The sequence below is a fragment of the Ctenocephalides felis genome, unplaced genomic scaffold (genome assembly GCF_003426905.1).
Source record: "Ctenocephalides felis isolate EL2017-DRISC unplaced genomic scaffold, ASM342690v1 CF-g0.4_SCAFFOLD_00455, whole genome shotgun sequence".
Taxonomy (NCBI): Eukaryota; Metazoa; Arthropoda; class Insecta; order Siphonaptera; family Pulicidae; genus Ctenocephalides; species Ctenocephalides felis.
In genome coordinates, this window is record NW_020536609.1 from 1 (window position 1) to 6,674 (window position 6,674).

Sequence of the window (6,674 nt, forward strand, 5' to 3'; positions counted from 1 at the left end):
GATACCTTTCATTTGATCCCCCACATGCCCTATATTTGATTTTACAAAGTTTGACCCACGTTCAGCAACCCATTGGTCAACTTTTTATTGCAAGTCTTGTAACTCTTGAACCGTTTGTCCGAAATTAATGATTCGTTGAATTTGTGCAAAATTGAAATATGTATAATATGGTCTACCGTGGCAACTCGACACCAACTTCGTATACTTAATTAACAAAAAAAATATATTAGAAATCGATTACAAGCCTTGTATGCAACCCTATTGATTTACCGAGTCTTTTACTACAGGATTTGGATAGTTCACGTCGAGACCTTTCATTTGATACCCAACATGCCTATATTGAAGTAAAACTTCTTATCATATTTGACCAGCTGTACTATATGTAGTATACAAGTAGCTTTAATATGTTACTAATTTTCGACAGCGTTTTTTGTATCATAAATATTCAAGGTACGGAACTATGGCCAAATATGAGTTTTTGTGCAGAATTTTATTGGCTACAAATCACCTTAAGACAATTTAGAGGTTACAACACTAGTTTAGCAGTTACGAGTCAAAAATTTATAAACGTATACATACGATTATTGATTAAATATAAAAATATGAATTTTGGAAAAAAAAACGTGAAAATAGCCCTAGATAAGTACAATTCTAATGAACATCTTTACACGAGGCATGTTTATAATGTGACTGTTCAGGAGCAATTTTCAGATTTTGACCAAAAACTATAAAACATAGCTTTTTTTTGTTGTTTTCGTTGTTCAAGGGGACGATCAAATTTTTTTTCTCTGTATTTAAGTTTATTTGTCAGTAAAATCGCTTTGGGTATTTAAATTTATCATCTCTTATTTTAATTTGATCGTCAGTAGAGTCAGTAAGTCCCTTTGAGATTGCTAGCCAGTAAAGGCCCTTTTTATCTTTTGTTTTAATTTGCTCGTCAGTAGAGTCCCTTTTTATTGTTGTCTTTTTTCAAATTGCTCATTAGTAGAGACCCTTTTTCGTTTATTTGTCTCATTTTCAATTTGCTCGTCGGTAGAGTCCCTTTTTTATTTAGCTTTCTTTTATAATTTGCTTATCAGTAGAGTGCCTTTTTCATTTGTTGTCTCATTTCCAATTTGCTCGTCAGTAGAGTCCCTTTTCTATGTTCAGCTTCAGTTTCAAGTTAAGATTAAAATTTTGCAAATCGGTGTGCTTTAAATTTGCGTTCAAAAAAACATGATTGTGAATTATGACATGACAACAGTGATATTGAATTATGACATTTTGTTTGTACGGAACCCAGTACGTTTACTAAGTGTGTGCATATGGTATTTGAATTTAGCTCGTCGAGACCTTTTATTTGATACCCCACATGCCTATATTTAAAATGACAACATTTGCTCGTTAGTAGAGTCCCTTTTGCATAAACTAGCAATTTTGTCTCTTTGCTTCCCTTAGAGTTTCCTATAGTCAATGTTTATCTCTTTTTTCAGTTTGCTTGTCAGTAGAGTCCTTTTCTTCTTTAATTAACGTGCGGTCTTGTTTTAAATTATTTGCCAGTAGAGTCCCTTTTTATCTTTGGTTTCAATTTGCTCGTCAGTAGAGTCCTTTTTGTCTATTATTTCCCTGCCTAGGACTAATTTAGCAGAGTGTAGGAACTAAATCGCTCCACGGTGACTCTACTGACTGTCTGACTCATCACCGGTCATTATCATTAGTCATTAGTCATCATTAGCGTGTGTTTTCAAGTGCTTCCCTCTATCGAGTCGAGTCTCAAGTGGATCGAAATGAACGCATCGAGATTGCCGCTGTTAATATAGGCCCATATTGTGTATCCATCGTGAGGATGTGGGGGCAGGGTATAGAGGGACGGGACTATATTGATCAAGTCCAGCACTGACGAGTGTCTAGGTTGAGGAAAAGGGACTGTACTGACAAGCAAATTGAAAAAGAGGCAAACAAATAAAAAAGGGACTCTACTGACGTGCAAATTATAAAAAAAACTAACGAAGATCAAATTATAATATAAACTTAATAATATAATAAGGTTTAAATATAATTTTCAAACACCGAGCAGCGTCGTTCATCTATATTATATAAATGTTAAAAATATGTATATCTAAAATTACATTTTGTTGTTCATACACAAACTTTTTTGAAAAGTAGTCAGAATATTTCATAAAAGAGAAATACCTGAACAAAACTTTACTCCTAACAATATATATTAATTTCATATAATTCCATAAATTAACTTACATTTACACAAAACGCAATCAAACCCAATCAAACTGCAAAGTCTTATTATTAATTAAATGCTCCAACATAATTGTATTTTAATATCTAGATTTTCCATGAATAGCACATCACATTCATTAATCAATCACACTCTCAACCAAATGCAATCAAATTCATTTACAACTAGGTAATCAAATCTAGGTAAGCGTAAGTGTATTAAAGGATAATCAACTATGATTTTCATTATATAATATTTAGAGATACTGAGGCTTCGGGGCTCTGATATGGAGAGTTTGGATTAGACGCTGGTGGAGTTCCCGAAGGCGTTTGCAATGACGCAGTTTCGTTGGCAATAACTCGCTCGATGTGACAAACCATTAATTCGGCGAGAGTTATGTCGGCACGAGAAACGGCGCAAAGATCCGCAAGGGCGCATTGCGATGATGGAAGGTTCAGGCCTCGAACGGCGGCGCAAACGCAAGCGGTGGCAAGGAGCGAAGGAGCGGTCTGCATAAATTCAGGTTCAGTACAGCAGACAGACACCAAGGTGTGAGCATGACGTTTGGTAAGGCGGCTTTCATGTCCCCATGGCATTCGCTCGATTAGGTGATCAACAAAGTCGAAGCCAGTAATCGTATTCGAGTTCCAGTTCAGCTTGGTTAGAATTAACACTTCCATGGTCCTAATTTCTTCAGGGGCGACACTATGATCAGTATAAGCGCAAAGCAGATGGATGGTCAAATTGTGGCATTGACGAATCTTGGTGGAAACCAGTAAAGCTGTTGCACCCACAAGTTGAAGTTGTTGACGAGGAATGTCGCATACGCACAAAAAACGATCCATGAAATTAACAGCTAGAGGAAACACTTGTTCTTTGCAGTGTTGCTCTTCACACACCTCCAACATCCATGTGGTGACAACTTTCCTCATGAAAGGTAGCAGATCCCCCTGGAAATTGGCAAAGTAATTCATGCGGGGGATGTGCTCCCTTCCAACATCAGCATGTTATCCATGACTCTGGCGTCTTTTGTCAAATTCTCGTCAACTTCAGCAAAATTGCAATCCACCCGTTCGCCAAATGGGGCTTCGGGCACAAAAGATTGACATTCATATTTATGTAGTTAAATTAAATTACGGAAACAAAAAATAATATGTAATCCACCCCAACACGCCACACCGAGACGGTGGAGTTTTTCTGTGATTTTCACCCAAATGGAAATCCTTAACAGCACCAAACACAGACACACACGTTGTTTTAAACAAATTGTTTTTATAAATTATTAATATATATAAATAACTTAAAATTAATTTATTAGTTGTGCAAGCACACATGAAGTATTAATGATAAAGGCACACAAAAATCAGTTCAATGTTGGTTTTTTTCAAGAATATCATTGATCAGTAACAACCGCACTCATTGCCGACTGACGTCTGAGTGATATTTTCGGAAGCACGGTGCCCAGTTGCCGCGAGTTGTGTTGTGTTGATTTAAGCTCATACTGCCAAATCGATTTTAAAAAATCAAACACTGTTCGAAAGATATTAGTTGGGAATGATACTGATTAGTTTTAGGTGAAAATCTACCAAGCAGTTTTCTTGTAATTAACTGTTGAAAAAAAAATAAGCCGATTTTTATGGAACTTTTTTTGGCGATATATATCATGGTCTTATAGAACTTACTGAAATATCACGGCTTTACGACAAGTAGTTTAATTTTAAAAATTAATCGAAGATTAAGAAAATGAGTAGTTTTTTTGACGTTTGTTAAAATTAAAATTAGACGATTTACTTGGTATAACGATAGAGTACTTGGTTTTAATGAACATAGTAAACCATTAAAGTCCTATGGAAACTGGTTCAATTATAAAAACTGGTGATTTTTGAAAATTTGCTATTAGAAAATACTCCGAGTCAAAGTGTTCGTTTGTTTTCAATCATGTGTAATAAATCCACTCGGAATACTTCTAATCACTCATCAATTAAATTATTTTTTATTGATTAAGTCGATTAATTACACATATCGGGAAGTTCATGTAACTTGCCTCAAGGCTAAATACCAAACCAACTAGTTTTAAATAATAGTCATAAGTAAATTCATTTGGACGATGTATAATCCCGAGTACCGGTAAATGTTGCGAATATTTTGTACATCTGCTAGACAACCCTTAATAAAAGTTTATGATAGCTCATGTACCTTCGGCGAGCTATCATAAAACTAGAAATATTGGAAATATTTTAAAAATGTAAAAATATAAGTTAGTTAGTCCTGAACTCTTGAACAAGTAACAACTAAAATATTATAATAAAGCGCTAAATAAATTTTTGTATCTAAATAAATTCTTTGATTTCACACACTTCCAGAAGAGCTACAAATGTTCCAATTCTCGTCGTTAAGTATTTCAAATAAAACTCTAATCTACTCAAGAAGTTATTAAAAATTGGTTACATTTAATCATTAATTAGTAAATTCATTACTAACGTCTCTTCAATATATATATCTATCTATATATATATAAATCTCGTGTCACGATGTTGGTTCGCGATGGACGCCCAAACTACTGGACCGATTTTCAATTTTATTGGCTCATAGTGTGCATACGAGGTGTGTTCAAAAAGTACCCGGAATTACTAATAATTAAATTTCGCGGGTCTGGAGTGTCTGATTGTCAAATTTTTTTTTATTGTGTTGGTATACATGCCCCTAAAGTATGATGAAATTTTCAGCTATATTCACTGTTTACTTTGTCTGTGGTAGTCGCTAAGGTTCGACGTGTTTTTCTGAGCTCGGCGATTTTTACAATGGAAGAATTGAAAAGTCAAAGAATTTGTATTAAATTTTGCGTAAAAAATGAAATAAAGTGTTGCAAAGTGCAAAAATTCACCAGATATGGCTCCGTGTGACTTTTTCCTATTCCCAAAGTTGAAGAGACCCATGAAAGGACGGCGGTTTTCCTCGATTGAAGAAAATCGCTGAGAGTGCTCAAGGACATATCAAAAAGTGAATATCAAGGGTGCTTCGAAAATTGGAAAAAACGCTGGCATAAGTGTATTATATCTGGGGGGGACTACTTTGAAGGGGACCACATTAATGTAGACGAATAAATAAATATTTTTTTGAAAAAACGTATATATCCAACTTAGGTTATAGGAAATTTTGAAAAGTAAATTTAAAATATAAATACATAATTTTTATAAATTTCAAAAAAATTTGACAGAAAATGACCAAAAAAAAAACAAAACACTAAAATGACAAATGTCAAAATTTATGGAAAATTCGAGGATTAGAAAAAAAAATTGACAGTTCAAAAAATATAATTCAAAAACATATACATATATAGATATATCCAACATTTAGATGAAATGCTATATTCAGAATCACTGTATATAGTTTTAAATCTAATTAAAAATCAATGTTTATAAATTTAAATGAAAGTTGACATTAAAAAACGTGAATTGACATTTGACAATATTTATAAAAATTATTAGATAAATAGATTTATAATTTATATTTATTTGATTTGCTTACGAAATTAGTTCGGATACCAAAACTTCCTCAAAACACCATAGATCACAATATAAAAAACGACATATTAAATTTAATATTAATTATAAACAAATTTTGACAGTTCAAAAAAATTGAATTTTTGACGACTTCAATACGAAACAAATTCACTAATTATTCAAAGTTTTGTTATAGTCAATATTGTAGATACAAAACATTATTGAAAAATATTATATCACATTATATTAAATTTCGACCAAGAAGAAAATATTTATTTAGTTTTATATTTTTTATAAATTTCCATAAATTTTGACAGAAATTTACTAAAAAAAACAAAACACTAAAATGACAAATGTCAATATTTACGGAAACTTCGAGAAAAAGCGATTTATGATTTCTGAAAAAAAATTGACAATTTTAAAAATATATTATTTATACTTATTGAAAAAGGAACAGATATATTATAATATATCCAACATTTATATCCAAATTAGGCAAAATGCTATGTGGGAGTAGTAATGATTATGACAATATATTAAATTAGAAACTCCCAACAATAAAAAAAATATAAATTTATTAACTATAAAAATATTTCGATATCAAAAATATACATGACATGTCCGATTGTTTTTTACCCATCAAAACCAGCCTGCTTGATATCGCCACAGCTATATTCAAAATAATAGAAATATATAATGTTTATAGATTTAAATAAATTTTGATAGTTGTAAACTAAAAAAAGTGAAAATGTTATTTATCAGAATCTATTGAATGTAATAGATGAATAAATTCATCATAAACAAAATTTTGACAGGTCAAAAGAATAAATATGTTTAACGAAATCAAATAAGAACAAATACATTAATTATTCCAACTTATATTACAAATCACATTTAAGATACAGAATAATAAAATTTATCAAATTTAAATAAATTTGGGCGGTTACGAATTAAAAACA

General features: G+C 31.9%; 1 pseudogene; it reads right to left on the minus strand.

The window, feature by feature from the left end:
- Window positions 1-2,457: 2,457 nt before the first annotated feature.
- LOC113365399 lies at window positions 2,458-3,186 on the minus strand (annotated as a pseudogene).
- Window positions 3,187-6,674: the final 3,488 nt, after the last annotated feature.